Genomic DNA, 23919 nt, shown 5'->3' on the forward strand with positions numbered 1-23919 from the left:
CTGCACCCACTCCTGGACCAGCCAATAAGAAGGGCGCACGCCATACCCCCACATGTGCAGGTGCTCTGCAGCCCACATCTGTTGGCATCCGGCAGTTATCAGGTGGTGACAGCTGCGGTGGGTGGTGTATCCCAGAGTTGCCTGTCCCGTTCCGTCAGGAATTTCCTGGATGCCATGATGCAGAGAATGCACCACTACATCAGCTTCCACAACACACAGGCTGCACTGCAGTAAACAAAAACAGACATTTCTCACATGGCACAGTTCCCCCATTTCATTGGCTGCATTGATGGTACACACATCCCAATCTGTCCACCAGCTGACACAGAGCACATCTACAGGATCAGGAAGTCCACCCAATCCATCAATGTGCATACCGAATTGAATGATTTTGTGAATGGTCCTGTGGGTGGCACAACCAAAAGGTGGGCGTATGCTATTTACAACGAAGTCTGCAAGTTGTCGCACAGTGAGGCGGCTTCCAGATTGAGAGCTATTGACCAAGCAAACATGGAGAAGGCTTTAGCCGTTATAGATAATAGCTTCAGCACTCTCTCTTCTAGGATTCATACATGAGACCATAGGCACATGCAAGTACACGGCGCATGCAATGTACAAGCCCCGAATTTGGCGTGCGTCCTACGAGGTATCCCAGTGCCTGTGATTACACCTCCTTTCACTCTGCTTGCAAACGGTATTTATTTAATGTTGAATAATGAAGCTTGCTGCGGGATGTGAGTGGGAATCCCGTACATAACTGTCTCGCATAAAGTTGTCTGCTGCAATACTGTTCTTCTTCCACCCCCGCATGTGCGGCTGGATGTTTCCATCTGGCCTTCGATTCCAACCTTGAAAGCAGAGTTCAACAAGTTGAGCAGAATAGAGCGCTATTGTCCCACAAAGAGGTGCCTTTGACTTCCTCTCGTGAAACATTTGTCCTTCACGTTGCTAATACGCGCACTGAGGTACAGGCGCCTCTGAATACTGACCTCCCCCTGCATTTCGGCTCTTTGATCCAAACTATTTTCAATGCCTCGTCCACGACCGGCCTGGCTCATTTTTTTACACATGTGGGCTCGGGTCTCGTGACCTCTTTCCAACCTATTTTTGGTGTAATTCCGGCATTTGTTCATTCACTGTTCTCGAGCATCTGTGGAGGTGTCCCGCTGCTCCTGGCGCTAGTGGCAGGTGTGCTGCTTTTCCTTTTCATACTCCGGAATGGCTGCTCCTTCTGTGCCACACGAGCACCTGTCCCGTCTGCATCTTCTTCGTGATAGGATGCTTGACTTTTATGGTACTCTGCCATTGGCGACTTTGAGCCTGGCTTATGGATTATCCTTCAGGTATTCCTACTTCACCTGCGTACAACCTGTATTACACTGCCTGGATTGTCCCTTTGAATGGCCTCTGGATTTGTGCTTGACCAACATGGTGTCTCCGGTGCCGGATTTCGATCGACTGATGAGGCCCTTAGTGTCTCACGAGTTGTCCTGTTCTGGTGTCCGGATCATGGCGTGTGGTGCGGCGCATGGTATCCTGGGTAATTGGGACATCTCAGCGGCAGCCTACGACTTCTTGTCCATGAGCTATTTGGAGGAACATTCCGGGTGCCCTCTGATTGTGCTAGAGGCTCCGTTGGTTGGAGAACACGTATGTTCCTTTTCTTTACTTAATTGGATGGCTGAGACTTTTAGTGGCCCTGCAAACGATTTTTTGTTGGAAGCCGTGGCCACATATGCTGCCTATACATTCATGGATTAACTGGATTGTCGTCCATTGCGCCTGTGCTACTGGACAGCACCCTGGCGCAACATTTATTTCTTTTATTTCTCTTTTTTCTCTTCCTGATGGTCGGCTTGAGTTTTTTACTATACTTGCATTGTGTTATTTGGAATTTTATGCTGCAATTAATTGGACTTTAGGACTTTGGCGCTGCATTGGTTACGCCTTGTTCTGCTCTGACGATACTGAACTCTGCGTTCTCTCTTTTCTTGCCTATCAAATATTGCTTCGCTCAAGGGGGCGTGTAGTGAGTTCTCCCTGAATACGTACATACATTGTTCAGTTAGCATGACCACGTTGAATGTTATGTAGCCATCTTTTTGTCTTTGCACACGACACTGCGTTTACATGTTCTTTCTTGAATAAACTGCTGACTCGAGACTTCCTTCAGACGAGTGCATTCTGTTGTTCCCATCCCAAGCTCTGCGCAGCGACCTTGGTCTGTACATGCTGTGACACACAGTCTGGAATTTTACACAATGCATGTTTTCCACTCTAGGTTGTTCGACCCACTATTTAGCCATGACACACGCGCAGCTGCAAATACCTGACAGTTGGTGCTTTTCATATCACAGACATCATGTTTATTATTCAGACCGAAGACGAGCCTTCCTGCGAGACGGCTCCTGATGCTCCTGTGATGTGATTTCACTGAGCTGATTTTTGAGGTATGGGGTCCCCTATTCAAGCCTAAGAGACCTTCTATTATAACATAATTATGATATTAGCTACTTAGTTAAGGGAAGGTGGTAGTATCCTCGGTATTTTCCGAATCGCTAAATACCACCTCGGTATTTACCGATTCGGTAAATACCACCTCGGTATTTACCGATTCGGTGAATTCCGATTCGTGATTACCGAATGTTACCGAATCGGTAACTGTTACCGAATTTTTACCTACATATAACTTAACGATTCTAATTTAACGATTCGGTACGGCTCGGTATTTAAGAAACGGTAAAATTTATTTACCTACATGAGGCCCAAAATGCCATAATATGGCTCCTAATACCAGGCTACAATGAGCTTATGGTTTAAGGGTCTAAAATCTCAAAATATAATGGCGCATGTAACTTCCTTAGATATTAGTTGCTCTGCTCGACCTCAGCATAGCAGCTGCCACAGGGCCCACATTATCATGTTTCGGTCATGAGGCAAATCGCCAGGTGCTCTACTAAATTACATTTTTGCGTGCTGCTACTGGGTCAGTTAAGGCCAAGGCGGGGCTGGGAGACAGCTCTCTAGGAGAAGGTAAGACTATGACACCACTATGCCACAGAAAGGCAGCAACAAGACCCATACAGCCAATCGTGCCTGAAGAGGAAGGACTGGCAATCACTTCAGGTCCCCTGGCAATCTAGTCTGTCTCTTCTGAAGCAGCAGCGTGAGAGGTCTATTCTACCATCATTTGCTGGATGCATAGCCAATCACAGAGTTCATTGAACAGCTCAGTCACCAATTATTTGGGACTCCCTCCCAAGAAATAAATACATGGCTGTCCCCTATACACTTTTCAAGACTAAATTAAAGGATCACCTATTGGATTCCTGCTGAAACAAAATCTCCATGTGGACAAGGCAAACTTGAGTCTGGCAGACCCAGATGTGCTTGACAACTACTGTTCTACCATACTATCAAAAGTGTCCTTTTCTTTTCACATATCCTTCAAAGATCTACAGCCTGCCAGCCAAAGTACTACACCAATAACAACCATCCAGGCAATTTCAAATCTAGTGACCTTTCTGGTCATAGCACTGAAACCTTTGTCATCAGAGTTATGGACACCACTTTGTGTCTGGTGAAGGGCATCCCTCCCTCCTGATTCTTGTAGAGCATGATACCCTCCTCAAAACCTTATGAAATAGAATAGGAATAGGAGGAACAATCCTAGAACGGCTTAGATCCTATCCCTCTGACAGAATGCAACTCATCAAAATAAGAAATTCTTTCTGCGCTCCTGTCAGTCATTTGTGGAGTACCTTGGAGCTCCACCATCACGCACCTGATCTTCAAAGTTTATGTGGAACTACTAGGTGATGTGCTAACAAAACATGATATCTCTTTTCTACAATATGCGTGTGATACCCAGCAGTATATCAAAACTAAATGCCCCTTAATTAACGAAATTAGGAGCTGGGTGACAAAAAAGAAAGTGAAATGTATCTATTAGAAGACTGAATCTCTCCTTCTCTCGCAAAAAGGACAGAAACTTTCCATCAAGATATCAAATCAACTTAAAGACATGGACCGCAGATCAAAAACTGTTACCTCAGGAAAATATATTGGTTTTAGACTCAAAAAGCTATCTCACCTTGAGCTCCAGGTACAAAAATGCAAAGAATGCTAGATTTCAACTAAAATGTCCCTGTAGTTTTAAACCTCTCTTCCCGATGCAAGACGTGCTACTGACTAGCCCTCCCCCTAATCGCACCTATTTCACCTCATGGCAGTTCTCCTTTCAGGAGCCAAAAAGAGTTTCAGTGCGTCACACCATTCCTTTCCTCTCTAGGATGTCTTCCTCTAAACTTCTGCTCAAAGTATAAGAATGGCATGGATCATCCAGGAGGTGATTCACGAACAAACCATAAATATCATAAACACTTTTTTGGAGCTAACCAAACATTAAGAAGCAAACTTTGTTCACCCTGGACTCCTCACTCATGCTCTGGCAATGCATTAAGAATCTGAAATCTCCTGGAACATATTTAAGAGATCACAGCAATCTTCGCCTTAAAAGGGACCTAAAACTCTACTTCCTGAAACTCCTTTCATTATCTGGGCCCCCCTATTGTACCTGTACCTCAAAGGTTTCCCTATCTTCCTGAAGACCTTAATTCTTTTCTTAAAACCTGATTGTTTATTGTTAATCTATATCATACTGTAAAGTTCTCTTTTACCCTGTGTCTAGAGCGCTATATCACAAACCTAAGCAAGTAATTACATGTTATCTCTATCTGTTTTTTGAACTATAATACAAACCATCATGACCTGTGTTTGAAATGTGGGAAAAAAACATAACCGGCCTCCACCATTTGTGCTCCCAGTAATCTGGAACAACCGCCTGTGTCCATCAGGATTTCCCCAATCCTGCTCTTGTTAAGGAAAGAACAGAGGACACAACTATTTGAAGAACATAACATCAAGATGAAGTAATGTTTCCCTTTCACTCTCAGAACCCAGATCCCCGTCCAGTCACTTGTTGACTGTCTTTACCGTTGACCCTGTACAGTTCTTGGCTACCTTTCGGATAAGTTTGTGCTATAGAACTATCACAAATGTATATGAGTATTATGTAATAATTAGCAAGCAACTAAAGAAGCCGCCATATCAAGGAATCTGCACCCTAGATTGATGGTTGACCCAGTTGGTTGGGAGTCGAGAGCAAAGTGTAGACATCAAATTACATTGAATTTTTAATAGTTATTGAAAATAGTTGTTTATTTTGGAGAAAGCCCCATTCCTGAGCTATAGTATTGAGATTTTAATCCGTACTCTGGTTTTCTATGTAGGGCAGCTTGGTGTACCACAGCGAAAAATAGCTTTTGAAGGTCAATCACTGTAAAGGCATGTTAACATTACATTTCTACATGTCCTATTTTTAAATTCCATGCACCCTGTCTTCTGGGCTACAAGGACAACATAGTGGTATCTTAACCCCTTCAGTGCCACGCCCTTTCCCCGCCCTGTGCCGGCCGTTACATTAGCGGGCGGGGTTTATGACGAGCTGGACTCGTCATGGGCACAGCGCAACCGCGGCCCATGACGAGTCCAGCTCGTCATGGGCACTGAAGAGGTTAATAGTATGTGAAAAGGAGGATTTGGCCTGTCAAAAGGGCTTATTTTAATAGGTCGAATTGCAGTTTTTACATTGCTATTCAGAAAGACACAGAGTAGGCCTGAAGCCATGTTTTACACTGTTCGCTGAAGTGGGAAGCACAATAGGTGGTGTCTTCTACTAGTGACATTTAACTTACAGGCCCTGGGGACATTTTGTACCATATTCTAGGGACTTAAATGTAAGTTAAATATACCAATTAGGAAAATGCCAATTCAACCATCTTTAAAGAAGGTGCACAGGTACTTTACCACTGGTTAGGAGGGTTAAAGTGGAAAGAATTCAAAAGCCAGCAAAAATAAAGGGTCCATCTAAGCTGAAAAATATGAGTAACTATGCAGAAAAGGCAGATTTCCCACACCACACTACAATGTAGTGTCATGCATGAATAGCTCCTCTGTGCAAACACTGCTTGAGGCTGGAAACACAGCGGTACAGCTAACGCTAGGTTTTATTAATTTATTGTGCCCAAGGTAGTCAGAGTGTGATCCAGGCCCAGAGGAGAGGTGGCTATGTTGCCTCTGAGCCCGGGTTGTTAACATTTATGCTTGGCTTCGCTTTCACATTTCTCTTGTGCCATCTCAGACCCTCTGTTCTGTGACTCCGACGTGTAGTAGTTTGCAGGACTTCATGGGCATACTCTTTCCTGTCCAGACAAGATGATGGAATGAAACATCAGAACATCATAGACTAGCGGTCTCGTCCCACACCTGGGTGTCTGCAGCTACCATGTATGAAACAGATGTTTGCCCTCTGAGCAGCATAAAGCATTCAAAGAGCAGGCTTTGTATTGTATCCAGGACCGACACACGAGCTGCAACGTCACACCTGGCAAGATCCCGAAGCTCAGAGTTCTGCCCTCTCTCCACACTTCTCTGACTGAGTAGGGCAACCCATTGCACAAGATGTCAGAGTTAATACAGCAGCAGGAGCTGTCAGCCAGTCCCCCAGAGCATTAGGCAGCAGGGTCCTGGCATCTCGAGAGCTAGTGTGGCAGTGATGAACTGCAGAAACACACTTAAAGTAAGGTTAGGGGCCCTGACCCAGGCTGAGACATATGTGCACAGTTTTAGTTTTTAGTCTTAAATGATTCAGGCTCAAGGGTAGCCCAGCGGCCACACCAAATGAAGGCAATAACAGAGTTGACTTACAACATAGGTTATGCAGTTCCTGGAGAGGTTTGAACAGAGAAGCAAAAGGAGAGGACTGGTCGTTGTTAAGTTAAGATTCAAAGGGGGGGCTCCCCCTTTAGGATTTGGGGCCCTCATACACCTGGCTGGGTGTCATGCTTCATCATAGGGTGTGTTCCTTGTCAGGTAGGCTCTGCAATACCTGATGGGCTCCCCATGAGGGGCTCTTTTTTGGAGATCTTTTATTCCCAATCCCGTTGAGTGCGGTCCTCTTGGTGTAGATGAATGTGGGATGTGTGGGTTCAAGGTGGGGGTGAGAACAGTCAAATGGGATGTGGTACTCTAGAATACATTTTAATCAGCGATTCCACTAATCTCAATTAAAAATGATAGTGGCTCAATGCCGATGTAATGTTCAGGAATGGCTCAAGACTAGAGGTCAACATGTTTCGTGCCTAGCTTGTCACGTGATCAAATGGCAATTTATCAGGACCAAAGGAGTGAAATAAACTACCTACACAATGGTTGGTTTTCTAAGTTAGTATCCAGGGTAAACCGAACACAAAAATAACCTAACCGTGAGGTACCTGGTTGTTATGGACTGACCTACAGAAGCATAATGGTGCAGTTCATTAAGCATATATACAAAAACAGATTAAAAAGTCCTTTAAGAAAGTGACATGCAGAAATTAGCAATAATAATACTGTTAGAAAAAATTGAAAGATGCAGTGACATGAAGAAGCACATGGTAAGTGAGTGACACAGCTCAGGGAAGAGGTGGCAGAGCAACCACTGCAGTAGCAGAAAAAGTATGTCACTCACCAATTTGGGTGGGTCGCCTGCAGCATTCAAGTCTGGCAGAGGGACCACTAGGAATTACCTAGTGTCCTGGCCTGGAGCACAAGAAATGGAAAATGATGCCAAAGTTAAGGTCAAGTGTTGAAGAGTAGGCTGAGCCCTAAATTAGGGAAGCTCCCCTGTAGTAAAGCAATCTCGAAGTACTCACTCTTGCGTTGCGGCTTGTACGCCGGTCGACCTACCCTTGCTCCGCCAGATCAGGAAGGTGAAGCGGGGGACTGGAGTACCCGGTTAAATACTCGCTGTCGGACTGAGCAGCGTGGAAAGCAGAGGCGTGACAAGCGGCTTCCCCAGAAATGCGTGGTATGCGTCATAATGACACGTCATAGCATAAGGAGTTGCCATGGGCGCCATGTTGGAACATGAAGAAGTATAATTAAAGCACCCTGATTGGGTTCTGTACAAGGTGTAGTCTCCTTGAAGTACAATATTCGGATCAAGGGGCAATAACCATTCATATATGGTAAACTGTGGGAATACAAAGTTGGTGCTGTTAGTGTTGGGTTGTGGTGACGCGACGTAGGGCGAGGATCGGTGATGGGCACCATATTGGAACAGGAAAGTTAAAGATAACCCTGAAAAATGGGTTCTTTGCTAGGTGGAGAGTTGACTCACAGTGTATGTACTATTCCCAGTAGTTGTCGCATCCTCCTGCAACTGCTGAGCAGTGACTAAAAAACACTTTGACTACCATCTGTTAGGCATCATGTTTTAAGCTCCCTAATTATACACTGCTAGTCATGCCCAGAGTTTGTCTCTGATCATCCTTCTCCATACTTGCCTGTCCTCTGCTTCCTATCCACCCATGATTGCAGGACATGGAGTCCAGTGTCCAGAACCTCTGTCCGCTGCCCCGTCCCAGTGTCCATCTCACAACACCACATCTCTCCCCTGTCTGCACTTGATAAAGATGACATGGCAACTACATCCCACAGAGAAGGAAACTTCTGATTGTCTTTCTGCTGGTTTGTTAGAGGAGCATCTGATCTTGGAATATGTTAGACTAAGTGGGCTATACCCTCCACAGGTGGTGATGTGTTCAAGTCTGTGTTTGATGCCAACTGATTTCCATGGCTGGTTGTTCCACTACGGCAGCATTCTGCAATGCAGTATGCTATCAGTTCCATAGTCTTCAGGTGCCCTTCCGTATAAGAATGTTTCCCCTTGAGTGCTGCTTGCACCATGCATCTCGGATGTCTGTTTGACAGACTGAATCTCCTTTCACCCCTTTCCTCTGTATGGTTTGGATGGGGACAGCCACTAATTTTGGTACCTCTGGTTTGTTGCATTATTGCCCGATGTTTTGCCTTTGTTATATTGCTGATCATTGTCACTGGTCACCACTCAGGCCCATGATTTGCTGGTGTGCTAGTCTGAACTATTTTGTTTGTGTGTACACTTCACCACCCTTGCTAGTCACCAAGTTTTATTAGCAATGGGCCTGCTTTATCTTGTTTGCTCATCTTTCTTCTTAGCTACCCTGTTGCCTGTGCTATTTCAGGAGTGAACTGCTGCTTGAATTTACATTGAATGTATTTACCGGACATGCTTTACTGGCTGTTTTGTCCAAATCTATGAACTCACGGGTCTCATCCTTGCATTCTTACTCCTCCATTCTCTCTGTGTTCCACATTCTCTGGGGTAGCCTTCTCTCCTGGACAAAATTTGGCCTTCTAGCTTACTTACTCCGACCTTCACTTTCCCTTGACTATCATTGCCATGATATCTGGTGATGATCTAATCGTCATCTCTTGCCTTTTGTATGCTTCACCACAGTCAAATTCAGCTTATTTTTTGATCATCTTGTTTCTCTCAATGGGCCAACAATCTAATCCCACCATTGTTGCATCCTCCTGAAAGTGCCGGGAATTGACTAAGTGAGCTTGGAGACTACCATGTGTTTGTAAGCATGCTCTGTTCTCCCCTAATTACACATTGCTTGACATAACTGGAGCTTTGCTCTGGTGATCATTTCTAATCCCTACCCTTCCCAAGGCTGCCTGTTCCAGTCCTCCCTTTTCTAGCCACCCCTGGTTGCAGAAGGTGGAGTCCATTGTCCAGGACCCCTGTTTGCTGCCGGGTCCATGTGTCCTTCTCCACACACCAGATTGGTCAGCATTGGAAATGGAAATATCTCAGGAGGTTAAGGCACCTGTTAAAGAGTTCTTGTGTACCCACTGAGTTCCACTGTAAAATTATGGTAAGATAAATCTGAGAGCAGTAATGGCCCAGTTACTTACCGGTAATCTTCATTACCCTTGGTTTATCTTGTCCTCTACACAGTCATTACAAATCAGGTGTCTACCATCTTGATACGAGCACAAATTAGGGGGATCCTAAAATGCAAGTGTCACCTACCCATACTCGGTACATAAAGTTGCTGGTACTTCCAAGCTCTTCCTGTATCTTTCTAAGCTTTGTCAAAAGATTGAAAGGAGGGTGAGTGGATGGGATGTAATGACTCTGACGATGACCCGATGGACTAGGGTATTGAAGATTACTAGTAAGTTAATTATAAAGTTATATGCAACACCCAAATTTAACACATATAGAACACAACCAACAATAGTGCAGGATTAATAATCATAATGCAGATTTGAGAACCCCTGTACCCAAATTTGATTACAAGTTTGGCACATTGTTTAGTTGATAATGTCTAACAAAAGAATACTCTGATGATCGTTGCAGCTCTGCAAATCTCATGAATAAATGCTACCTGTATCTCAGCCTAGGATATGGCCAAATAAGGGTTTTATTTTATTTGTAATGCTGAGACCTGTCAATATAAATTGACAACGCTATTCTAACATCCAAAGCACTTAACATTTTCTGTTCAGTAATAGGAGAGGAATAGAAAGAAGGATTTATAATCTCCTGAAATCTGTGAAAAACTAAAAGAATTAACTTTAGAAATGAAAGTAGGATCAGATTTTAGAATCATGCCATCCTCCAAAAATCTGATAAAAGGAAGACAACACTTCAAAACACTTATTTCTCCAATCCTACATAGAGAAGTAATGGCCAGCAAAACAGAACTTGAAAGATTTACATTATCAATCCACCCCTTCCAATGGTTCAACGGGATGAAACTGTAAAGCCCTTAACACTGAAGGAACTTCCGAAGCAGAAGAGTTAAAGTTTAATACATATTTGAGAGTAAAGCTGTTAAACACCATAGAGATTAAAGAGTCTACCTATCATCTGAATCCAGAAACCTCTCTGAAAGTCTTGATAATAAACCATTCAGAATTCTGGGTTGAAAGGGGAACATTAAGGTGAAACCCATCCAGGAGAAATTGCAAGACTGAAAAGAAAACACAAGATGGAGAAGAAACATTGTGACCAGAACACAATTTGTCAAAATACCCCCAGTGGCCAGAGTTGCATTTTTAGGGTGAGGGATCTTTGTGAAACCTTAATGACCTCTGCCAATCCAGGAGAAAGCCCCTTGGCTAACAAGTTCAACCTTTCATCTTCCAAATCAATAATGTGACTTTGAGAGAACAAGACAGAGCACAAGACTTGATAGGATGGGGACAGACAAAGTACCCAATAAGGGAACACTGCCAGAGTCTTTAGCAGAGGGAACCATGATCTCTGTAGCCACAAGGGAACCACCATTATCAGCTCTGCTTCCTCCTCCTACAGTTTGAAGAGAACCTTTCTGGATAAGGGGAAGTAGAGGAAAGGCTTAAAGAAGGCTCCGAGCACACTTCATCACAAGTGCATCTCTTCCCCAAGGCCCCTCCTTTGGGAATCTGGAGCAAAACCTGGATGGAGAGCACTGTCCTTTGTCACAGACAAATTACAGAAGAATTGCTGAACCTCTTGCATAGTCTCCTGAAAGTCATTCCGGATAACAAAAGTTCCTGTGATGAAGGGAACTTCCTGCTCAAAGTGACCGTTGTTGCATTGTCCGTTCCTCTGATATGGACTGCTGCTGCACGAATCCATTACTTCTTCTCTGCCCAAGAACTCAATTATAATCAATTGAATTTAGACCTTGTGACTGAGTGCACCCATGATGATTGATCTATGAGACTGCAAATGTGTTGTCTGTTTTGACCAGAGTACTTCTCTGAAGTACAAGGCTCAGAAATAATTTTCAAAGCTCTGATGATAGACATAAATCCTCTCCAGTTTGCTGATTTCTGGCTTTCTAGAATTGACCACTAAAGCTGACATTTCTTGTTGCTAAAGGTTGTTCCACAGCCAATGCGACTGGAATCCATTGTTAAAACCACTGGAGGATCCTCATGTATTTTTACTCCTTTGGATAGATTCTCCACCTTCAGCCATCACATCAATTCCTCCCTGATTTCTTGAAGAAGCAGCACCTGCTTGTCCAAAGACTGGACTGTCGGTGACTAGAATCTGCTGAGATACCACAAAAGAGGGAGTAGATGAATCCCTGCCACTGGACTCTGTGAACACATGCTGTCATTTGACCCTGGACCTTTAACACCAGTCTGGCTGGAGTCTCTTGGGTGGACAGCAGTTTGAGAAGGGAATTGGAGGCGTACAGTCCTCTGGGAGAGAGACCCCCCAAGGTCAGTTCTGAAATGTGGCCTGATAAAGATCAGGTCCTTGGAAGGTTGAAGCTGACATGTTGGAATGTTCAGGAGAAGACGACAAACTGTGATGATAATTTTTGTGGGATTCCAAATCCTAAACGTTGTTTCCTCTTATGGAGCATGAATCAGCCAGTCGTTTAGGTAAGGAAACACTGGCATTCCCTATAGGTGCAGATTAGCCACAATTGGAGCCATCATCTTTCTTCAAACCCTTGGAGCAGACTTGAGACCCACGACAGAGCTGCCATTGTTGATTTCCTCCAGAGAATCTAAGAAACGTGTTGCGGCATTCTGCATTGGGAATGCGCAGAATAGCATCCATGAGAACCAAGGTTAAGAGGAAATGATTGAGAGGAATTACCAGAAAAATTTATCTTGAATTGAATGTTCTGTATGAAAGTGTTCACGTTCTCCAAATCGATTACCAGAATCCCCAGATGCTTTCAGGACTAGAGAAATTATTAAACTCATAAGCCCCTCTCTTCCTTGGGTACATGAACAACTGCTCCTCCCATCAGAAGAGCGGAAACTTAGTACAGAAGAGCTCTCCTCTTGCCAGGGTTTTGAGGAGGTCGAGTATGAATTATCCCAGCTAGAATAGTGTCTAATATGAACTCTACCATGTACCCCTTTCTGAACACTTCTGGTGCACAATGGTCATTCGTGGAGTCTTTGCAAATCTGAAGCTCATTGATGAATTTGACCTCTAATAGAGAATCCATTCTCTCAGATTAGTCAGGAGCACTGAAGTTTACTACCTACCTCCTGTATTTGCTTCTTATAACATTTGAAAGAGGAGGGCTTACTTCAGAACCTCGAAGGCTGGTCTTAACCTTGCTGTCTTCTCGAAGGTTGATGAAATGAATACTTGGATTTTGATGACCACAAAGATCTTGCAGATTGTCTTTGAAAAGACACGTGCTTGGAAATCAAATTAACTTTATCCTCAGTTCTGCCCCAAAGAGTGTAGAGCCTTCGAACAGAATATTTAAGGCTGCTGCTCTCTGAACTGTACAGATGTTCCAGTCTTTGAGGTATAAATTGTGTGTAGCAGCTATGGACATCCCAGTTGCCAGAACCGCAGACCTCACCACATCAAACAAGATGGCTGTAAGGGACTCTATTTGCTGTTGCATGCCCTTTAACAAAGGCAGACACTGCCCCATCTTGGATATCTTTGCATGAGTAAGTCCAAAATGAATGATTGTACCACATAAGCACCATAAATCCTGGCTTTCATTGCCACGCAAGAGCCTGAGAATACCTTTTTTGAGTGCTGAGTCAATTTGTTTATCAGCTGGATCTCTAAGTATATTCTTATACAATTTAGCCATAAATCTTGGAAGCATTTTGTCAGGATATTTCTATTCCTGTTTTACCACTTCCATCACTAACTGGTAGCTAGGCAATCTAACATTCGAATGTCTTTGACACTGCTTCCAGAGAGAGTCATCCGAGGTGCCAGGTTTTTCCACAGGCGAGAAACCTATATTTTCTTTAATTTGGGTCAACAGTTCTGGAAAAAAAGTCTTTGGAAATGTACTTCTCTTTTAGTCAACATCAACCGAACTATTCTCACTTCTTCACCTCGATGTCCTACAAAGGAGCATCAAAGCCATCCAATTCCAGCAGAAAAGGTAAATGACTGTGACGAGGCATATAATGGTGATGTAGTCACCTTGCTGTTCTTACTTGAAATTATAGGCTTGTTTCCTATGCCAACTCGCTTTAAGTCTCATTCACAACATGTTCTTGTAACTGTTTTCCTCCCTTCCTGCTCACTCTTGCATTTTAGATCGCTTATCCAATTTGGTGCAATAGAAATTATTACTAAGATGGGGGTATCCTAAAAGGTGTAACCGTTTATTGTTTTTGACGATTCTGCACAAGTGTTTTTCACAATTTAAAACATGATAACACGAGGTTTGGTATATATGCACAAATGGCACCAGAATCCTTCAAAACAATGGAATAATAGTTATCAGGCAAAAGAAACTGTATCAAACGAGACAGAACTGATCAAAAAATGAGCAATCAACTTCTAAGCCCAAACTGTGCAATCAAGCCTCCACCCTAAAATAACATTTGCTGACTGACTGGGAAGGATCCTGCATTTACCAAATGCTACCACTATGCTCAGCAAACACATATTTTTTGGGATGCAAGCTTTAGGGTGGCTTCTCTTACCTAAAACCGCCAAAGTTTAAAGAAATTTTATTTCAAGCTCTCGACAAACAATTTCTAAAAACATTATACCAGTCTAAAATTGCAATGACTTCCGGGACGGTTTCTTCTGGGGTAGCAGAGGTATGTTACTGGCAGTTGGCCGACTTTTCTGGGGTGGGCCATGTTTTCTAGCCAATAGTAGCACTGATAAAGTAATGATGACACCACGTCCCTAAATAATGTGCTGTAAACTGCCAATCAATATACACACTATATTTCTTGCTTTCTCCCTTTACCACCGGTTATTGAAATCTGGTATAGTGGAAAGCAAAGTATAGAAGAAATGAACTGATCTTTAAAGATCCTCTGGCAGGAGTTAAGTATCAGTTCTGGATTCCCACCTGAAACTGGAGGATTTTTATTCACAACCAGTGATCCCTTCTGACTGGTCAAGTCCCAAAGTCCCAGTCACTGATGCCAGTAGTTACATTCTGTTTTACCTGCAGCTGACCTGATCCCATAACTATCTGGACTCCAGTCAAGCTATCACTCGCTAACTCAGTGTTGTAACGCAAAATGAAAGATCGCTGAAAATGCGTTAAGGGACAACTGATACACATAGAGCTCAGGGCTCTATTTAGGATGGCCGGGGAGCAGACATGTGCAGCGGGCGCACTAAAGGCCCGCCTAAGAAGCCAATCTGCACCCATCTTCTTCTGGCCGGGACCAGGACCCATGGTCTCCTTCAACCGGAGAGGCAGCTATAGACTGCTGACCAGTTAAAGGCACTGCGACCTGCTTGCCCTATTACCTGCCAGGCTTTTTTAAATGAATGTTTTTATTGAATAACAATTTCAACACATTGACATATGACATCACTTTGGAGAAGTGCATGCTTGCAGTTCTCAAATTATCGTTACATAGGACAGACATCAGTCGCAGGAATCCTTTAGCACTCATCTGTAGTTCCAACGGCTTCCTCTACCCTTCTCCGCCCCCGGGAAGAAGGGTCATCAATCGTCATGCATATAATCCCTCTACTTTTATTCCATTCTCCCCAGATCTTGGACCATTTTTTTGGGCCTCGTCTCCCTTCATAAACCGCTCTTTCCGCCGGCATGCACCAATCCATGCCTGCCTCCCAATCCCAGAATCTAGACCTGGTTACTCCTCTCCAGCTTCTGGCAATGTTGTGCTTAGCTACCATACACCCAAGGGATACCCATGTTACCTCCATCGCCGTGAGGTCCATTGCATCCCACATGTTGAGGAGACACCATCTAGGTGAGACTCTCACTTCTTTAACACATATTGCCAGCATGCTCGATGTTATTTTGTCCCAATAATCCCTAAGCTCTGGACAATTCCACCATTGGTGTATAAACGTCCCAAACTGACAACAGCCCCTAGGGCACAACGGGGAGCTTAGTATACCCATCGTAACTAGCGCCACACTAGTGTAGTACGCTCTATGCAAAATCTTTAGTTGTATTAATTTGAATCTGGAACGTATCGCCACCTCCCGGGGGGATGCCAATGCCTTTCGCCACTCTTCGTTACTCATATCCCCTACATCCTCTGCCCATTTGGAACGTACTTTCTCCATTTCATCAGGTGTATTATTTAATATTTTCCAATATGTCAACAATATCACCTTCTCCTTAATGTAATCATCTAGGAGCCTGTCCTCCAAGGGTGAGGAGACCAGGAGCTCAGTACCTTTGGGGATTACCGTTGGCAAAATACTATTAACTGCCAGGCTTTTGATCTAGGGGTGAGTCCATTAATTTGTAACTGCTGCAATTTTGCCTGCCTAACTTCTGTAAATTGCAATGACTGTAATGTCTCGCATCAACCCTCTGTTAAGGGCCCAGACATGATGACTAGACAGGACTGTCGCATTTCTAGGTCACCAGGAGGATCCGAACATGCTAGTGAATTTCATTTTTGTCAGCATGAATTGCAGGTCTCTTTCGAGATATCAACAACATCTATTTAATTTTCTATGGGATAATAAACCAGATTCCCTGTTCCTTAATGAGACTTGGCTACATGAGGGATCTTCACCAGATGTAATTGTGGCTCTCCCTTCCAACTACTCAATAGTCAGGAAAGATGGACAAGATAGGACAGGCGGGGGAATTGCTAGCTATCATCTGTAAGAAACGATTATCAGTGTAAAATTTAAGAATTCCCTGTTTCTGCCTGTGAAACTCTACTTTTTGCGCTTTTGCTCATGCATAAATTTACGCTATCTGGGGTTTTGATTTATGAACACCCAGGGTATGCTGCAAATTGGTGTACCTCTTTTCTGGGCTTAGTAGCTACCCAGATACTAAAATCAGCCAATTTCACTGTGCTTGGTAATTTTAACATTCACCTAGAAGACTCAAAGTGCACTCAGAGCACTACCTGCATAGAGGATCTGGGTGTCCTTAATCTGAGTCTGTGCAATTCTGCTCTCACTCATGTGGCCGGCCATCTTCAGCATCCAGTCTTTTCCTTTGTGGTGATCTTCCTCTTCCCCTACTTTGATCCGACCCATTTTACTGTGCCATTTAACGTTTGAATCCCAACTTGCCCCATAACAATACGACCCAAGTATACATCTAAAGCTAGGAAGTGGTCTGAATTGAACATCTAAGCCTTGAATGAGAGACTCCATAGCACCAGGCTTGCTTTAAAACAAGCGGCTAATGTGGAACAGGATCTGTTGTACCATTGGCTTATGGAGGCCCCGCAGGAAATTATACTGGCCACAGTAAAATGTTCTGGCCACTCTCATCTGCCGGCTCCCTGGTTTAATGAACTGCTGAGACATGGGAAAAAACAATGTAAGGACTTGGAAAGACTTTGGAGAAAGTCACAGTAGGAGGCTAAAACCAATTATCGAGTGGCGCTATAAAAGTATAATGGCTTCGTAAATCTGCTCGAGCAGTGTTGTACCCTGATACAATTTTTAGTCTGCAAAATTGTCCTCAAACACTTTTCGCGGTGGTTAAGGAACTTTTGGACTGTAGGAACTTGCCTTCTACACCCTTGCTCTCTCAGACCCAATGCGTGGAGCTAGCTCTCTCCTTCACAAGTGAAAAACATTGATTCCCAGCTAGCAAAGGATTGTATGAGTGTTGTACATTTGAATGACTCTGCTGTAGACGCTGATACTTGGAATCTTATTCAAGCAGGTCATATTAGCACGTCAACCAATTTTGGCTTTATAGCAAAAATAAGGACATGGTCTCTTTCAGACATTGTGACTTTTAAGGCCATTCTACAATCTATGAAATCACGATCCCTGTTGGATCCCTCACCTATAACCATGGTTAGGCTATTAGATTTAAGCCTGTTACTAATGGTAATGGATCTTCTCAGCTCCTGTTTATACGAGGGGTTTGTCCCACAGAATTGGATGCATGCGATTGTTGTTCCACTTTAGAAAAAAGCTAATCTGGACCTGTCCAATTTCTTGGCTACCCATTTTCTCCAAAATGTTGGAGAAACATTTCAATGCTCAGCTCACTTTATTTGTGGAGGCTCAAATTGTTCTTCATTCCTTGCAGTCAGGTTTTAGGGTGGGACACAGCACTGAATCCGCCCTCTTGGGTGTAATTGTGCATCTGAGGCAGCGTCTGGATGAGCGTGGAAGAGCCGTGCTTATTTTATGAGACCTTAGTGCAGCCTTTGACAATGTCTCTCACTCCATACTAGTGGAAAGATTGATGGCATTTGGCCTTGAAGTCTCAGTTCTGGTTTGGCTTACATCCTTTCTAAGAGATTGGTTGTTTCAAGTCTTTACATCCAGTGCCAGGTCTGAGCCACAAGCTTTAACCTCAGGGGTCCCTCAGGGCTTAGTGTTGAGCCTTATGTTGTTCAACATTTACGTCCGTCCTTTGGCGGATGTAGTGGATAGTTGTGGCTTGACCATTTTTTCCTACGCAGATGACACACAGATGATCTTTACTTTGTCATCTGCACAGAATCACGGACATTCGGATCTTAGCCTGGTCTTGAGTCGTATCTCTTAATGGATGTATAAAAACTCTCTCAAGTTCAATGGTGATAAAACTGAGGTCATGATTCTGGGCAAGAACTCTTCTCTTTGGGGAACACAACATTGGCCGGAATCTTTAGGGGGTCTGCTTACTCCATCTCTGAAGGTTAAACATCTGGGCTTCCTTTCCGATGATAAATTCTCTATGAAGCCTCAGGTGGCCAAGGTGACTTCCACTTGTTTTGCAGTGCTCAAGCAGTTTAAAAAGAACATCTGGATGACCCTCGCATTAGCCCAAAGGACTGTGGACTGTGATTCAGGCCGTAATCTTATCTAGATTAGATTATGGCAATCTGTTTTACCTGGGAACCAATAAGGCAACAATTCATCGGCTGAAGCGAGTGCAAAACACAGCCGCCAGGTTTCTGTGCCAACTTCCAGAATTTGCCTAGTCTTCTTCCATCTTCTCCACGAGTTGCATTGGCTCACAATTTCGAAGCGCATCAAATTCTAAGCTGTATCTTACATGGTCAAGGCTAAAGCTAGATTAGGACTGCGCTACATTCAGGATTTGGTGGTGACTTATCAGCCCAATTGACCTTTGAGATCTCTGAACCAACCCTTGTTCATTGTGCTTAAGGTTTGTTTGGCTAGCACAAAAAGGCGTTCCTTTGCACATTTAGGCCCGAAACTTTGGAATTCCCTCCCAGAGGTGTTGAGAAACCGTACATCACTACTTGCTTTCTGGAAAGGCCTGAAAACCTGTTTTTTAAAATCTGATTCTCCTACATACCCCTCCTGTTTGCACTACGCCAGGAAATCCCTTTGGGGTAGCTGTGTGTTTTATAAAACTTTAACAATAATAATGGTGCAGGTCTCATGTACATGAAGCCTGCCCCTGACCAGTAATCTTGTCTCCTTACACCTATTTCCCTTCAACCCAACAATTCTACCTCTGCTGACTTGATTTACCCCTCCTCATCAAGAAATTTAAAAAAAGAAAGGATCCCAGACCCACCTACTTGTAAGTGATTACACCTAGACAATGTCACACCTGGCATCTATCTAAACTGATTCTCTGTGCCTACACCAATAGCGCACGTCTTTTTATAGCATTGCCCAATCCTAGGCTGGTAGTGACTTTGTAGCACACTTCCTAGTTTTCTTGACAACAACACCTGATTCCCACTTGTAATCTGTACGCGCGCTTGCAAGGTTTGCTTTTTCTGCCATGAGTGCTCACTCTTCACTGGTTTTGTGTGTCATTAATAATGCCTCAGAACACTGTCCACTAGGGGCCAAGGTAAAATGTACTTGAGGAACCCTTCATGGCACCAATACAGTTGTACAAGCACACCTCAACACATCTTCCATACTTTTAACATTCGGTGAAGACACACAAACTAGTAGGTTTGTTGGTATTTACATATCTCTTGAATGTAGTTCAACTCTCTCGAAGGTAGTTTAACTTCCTAGAGCTGTGCTCAAACTTACTTTAGTGTAGTCTCCAACCTTTTCTGTAGTGATAGCTACTTCTCATCAGTGAAAATCATTGTGAGCTTCAGAATGCTAAGCAACTCGCGCATTATTACACTGGCCCTCACACCCAGCCTCAGGGCTGCCAAGTGTGTTAGTGACAGCGTGGTCTTTGGGGATGTATGAACATGTGTGCGTGTGAATGGGATATATGTGTACGGGTGACTTAGAGACTGTTGTATGTACTTGTTGACAAATGGAACAATTGGTCAATATGTTTCTGCCATATAGCCTGTAAGTAAGCTCGCTCTGTCCGTCGGTACGTACCGACGGACAGAGCGGTGCTCCCCCCCTGAGCGGTTGCCAGGTTGAGGTGTGGTGATTTACCCAGTGTTCACGGGTAATTTGTATCAACCTATGGACACACTGGAAGAGTGTGTCTCTGTATCCTTTTTTGTGTCAACAACACATTTCTTTTGCACGCAGTAGTAGTACAGGTCCTGATGAATGCCGAGCTTATTTACAGGCTATATGGCAGAAACATGTTGACCAATTGTTCCATCACCACGGTCTAAAAATCTGTTGACTGTTGGTGCACGAATTTTTAATCCTGGCCAAGAACGTTTTCCATTAAAGTTTTTTCACGTTCCTGAGCTAGTTTTATATTTCACTTTCCCTCACATTTCTTCTTGTTTTGCGCTGCGCCCTCACTCATACTTCTAGCTCTACATTTGTGGATTTAGAACATCCAACATCACATCATAAAACATCCCTGAGCTCCTCCCTCTCAGAGAGGGGGTTGTAGCCCCCAGAGAAACTAGGTCTTTCCTCTGGGAGGAGAATCACAAATGATGAAGCATGTCACCTTTGGTGAGTGAGGGATTTCGTCCTACAAAGGGATATGCCCAAAGATATATCTATTGGGCGTAGACATTGGTTGTGTTCCACATTTTTCTCTGGCTCTTTTTTAATTTGATGTAGTGGTTTCCACACTTTCTTAGCGTTTGATAGACCTCGGGGTTTCGTACTGTTATTTGTCTTGATTTAGGGGAATAAACCCTGTGCGGTCTTTAAACTCTCCCTTAGACCCTCCGGCTTTGAACCGTACTTAGTTATAGTATGTACTTGTTGCACAGGACATACCTTTCACCATGTGTGGCACCGTTACATGTTTAACACAAATGGGAGAATTTAAAGTGCAGAAAAATGTTCTGCAAAATGTTCAGATTATGGAACATTTTTCCAACTTAAAATAATTGCTGTATTTTTTACTTATAAATGTGGCACTGTAGCGATAAAATTAAACTTAAGAGTTAATTTTGTTTATGTGCATTCCATAAAACTCATCATTTAAATTTTCGCCCATTTCCAAGTGCTTCTGGTGTATCATCCTTGGCTTATCACTGGCAAAGCTTTTGTATGGGCTCAGCTATTGTTGCTACCACTCTGTGCAAACATCACCTACCTCATAAATATAAAATAAAATAGTTTACAGTGAAATCCAAGTTGAGATTCCATGTGTACATTTGGAAAAGCATAGACTCCACCTCTGATTAGCAATAGAGAGAAAGGTGATATGCTGGTCTTGTGGTGTAACTCCTCATTTCCTTAATTAGTAGTGTCTCTCCTTTACTTTAATATTCCACAAGATCAATTAAATGGTAGTGGCCCATCTATATAATTTGCTTTAGATGGCATATTTTCTCCCAACTGTGTCATCCATTTCCAGTTGATGTTGGCTCACTAGGTCATCCTGTCTGTGAATTTTACTTTTGTCTAATAAGTGTATTTTGACTTAATTTGTTCCTTTAGGTGTTGGTGAGGATCAAGAAGGCGAGACACTGGATAGTGGGCAGTGATCCCGGTAATGGCTGTGTACGATCACAAAGTGATCCTGAGTTCTGGCAGAGTTACAGTTTAAAATACAGTTCCAGGACTCTGTATCCTTTTCGTGCAACCACGAGAAACATTTCTTTGTTTAACTAATTCTTGTGTTTCGTAAACAGGGACAGTTTGTTTATGTAGATACATGAGGTTTAAGACTTAATGTTACTTAGGTATTTGTATAATGCTGACAGCCTCATACTTAAAATTTTAAAATGTATTAAACAACTGGTGATATTATTATTACAAGTCAATAGTACTATGATTTGAAAGCTGTGTGAAAAAAAGTAAAAGAAATGTAGTGGTAAAAAATGTAGACTTATTAAAGTTATGTTAAAAATGTCCATGTTTCGTGTATTTTAATTACACACATAAAAATTGCAATGGTAAAGTGTATTCATTTATATAGCAGGCATATGAGAGCACCAGTAATGTTGCACGGTAACTTCTTAAATATCTATGCACACTATAAAGTTTTTCTAAGGTATTTAATAATTCTAGCTTTCCATAAGTCAGCATAAAGCGTAATGCATCTGTCACATTGGAAACAGCCAAAGACTTTGCCAAGGCTGTACGTTAATAACAGTGAATGGTACACCTATCTTATATGAAATAGCATGATAAACATATACATTTTTAGGGGCACCAAAAAGAAATAGGACAATTCCTGAAGAATTATAGGAGTGATGTGCTGCAAAAACTTTGTATAAAGAGGGGGTGCACCTATAGCTGTCAATAAAATACTCATGTGAAAATGTTACACCCGAATAAGCAGTCGACTACAAATAAATTGTTACAGGTACTTTTTTACTTTTTCAATGATTCAATTTTTATCACTTTGTCAGACAATAGATCGGAGCACATTGTAAATGAATGACATCTTTGCCATATATCAGACAATGTGCTCAAACATGTACAAAACATGGGGAGTGCATAACACCAAAGTAAACAAGTGTGCGTATGTGTATTTAAAATACATGGGATTTTCATTTGCAATATAAATGGCGTTCAAAACAGTCAGTCTATTTTTTCAAAAGCAGTCAATGCGGGGAAACTATAGTGTCACTTTCGAATCCCACTATCAATGTTCAACGGCCAAGGGATGGATAAAAGTTGACTATGGGCCACCCTCACTTTGCCAAGTGTGACCCTTTAGTAGGTATTTTAGTGTTTTTCAATTCTATTTTTTTGTTTTTCTCGAAGTCGATGCGTTTCGACCTTTTGAGTTCTCCTCAGGACATCAATTGGTGTGGAGGCTTTGTAGGGTGTTAGACTTGGCTTTTGCAGCACGTTCACCCCAAGACTTTTTGCTTTTTGGCCTCCTGTTTTTTACCTTGTTTTTGTTGGTGTTAGGACTGTGGGCACTTTACCACTGCTATTCAGTGCCAAAGTGCATATGCTCTCCATGTAAATTGTGTTTATGGATTGGTGTTTCCATGATTGGCTTATTTGATTTACAACTAAGTCCCTAGTGATGTGCACATGTGAGCCTAGGGCCTGTAAATCAAATGCTACTAGTGGGCCTGCAGCACTGATTGTGCCACCTACATAAGTAGCTTTTCAAATGTGTCTCAGACCTGCCCCAGCAGTGTCTGCATGCAGTGTTTAATTGCCATGTCGACCTGGCACATGCACTTACTTGCCGGGCCTTTCCCTTCCCTTTTCCTACATCTAAGTCACCCTTAAGGTAGGTCCAAGGTAGCCCCATGGGCAGGGTGTTGTGTATTTAAAAGGTAGGACATGTAGTGGTGTATTTTTGCATGTCCTAATAGTGAAATACTGTATATTCTGTTTTCACTGTTGAAAGGCCATCTCTCCCGTAGCTTAAGATGGGAGCTGCTTGGTAACACTTTACTAAGGTAACTAACTTGACAGTGGGATCTGATAGAAAATGGAGTTTAGTATGCCTGAACTCAGAATTTAAAAATACATCTTTTAGTAAAGATGATTTTTATATTATTTGTCTGAAAATACAATTTTTAGAAAGTATGTATTTTCTTGTCTAACCATCATGTGTGCCTCTGTCTTTTGTGTATTCCTAGTCTGGGTTTAGAGTGACAGGAGCAAGGTATGTGCATTCACACTAAACAGACACCAGGGGGGTTGAGGGTGTTCTGCCCTTCCTGGGTAACTCATACCTAGGCTGAATAGACCTGACTGCATTTAGAGTAGTGGGAGGAGTTGACACTTGCACCTGAATGGACTGTGGCTGCCTTCCACAA

General features: G+C 43.0%; 1 long non-coding RNA gene across 1 annotated transcript in view; it reads left to right on the forward strand.

The window, feature by feature from the left end:
* LOC146796741 (uncharacterized) overlaps positions 1 to 22031 on the forward strand; it is a 44996-nt gene extending 22965 nt beyond the window's left edge. Inside the window, exon 3 of the long non-coding RNA XR_014969661.1 lies at positions 21626 to 22031. This is a non-coding gene — a long non-coding RNA (uncharacterized LOC146796741). The remainder of the gene's footprint in view (positions 1 to 21625) is intronic.
* The last annotated feature ends 1888 nt before the right edge of the window (positions 22032 to 23919 follow it).

This window comes from Triturus cristatus, chromosome 10 (assembly GCF_964204655.1).
Source record: "Triturus cristatus chromosome 10, aTriCri1.1, whole genome shotgun sequence".
NCBI lineage: Eukaryota > Metazoa > Chordata > Amphibia > Caudata > Salamandridae > Triturus > Triturus cristatus.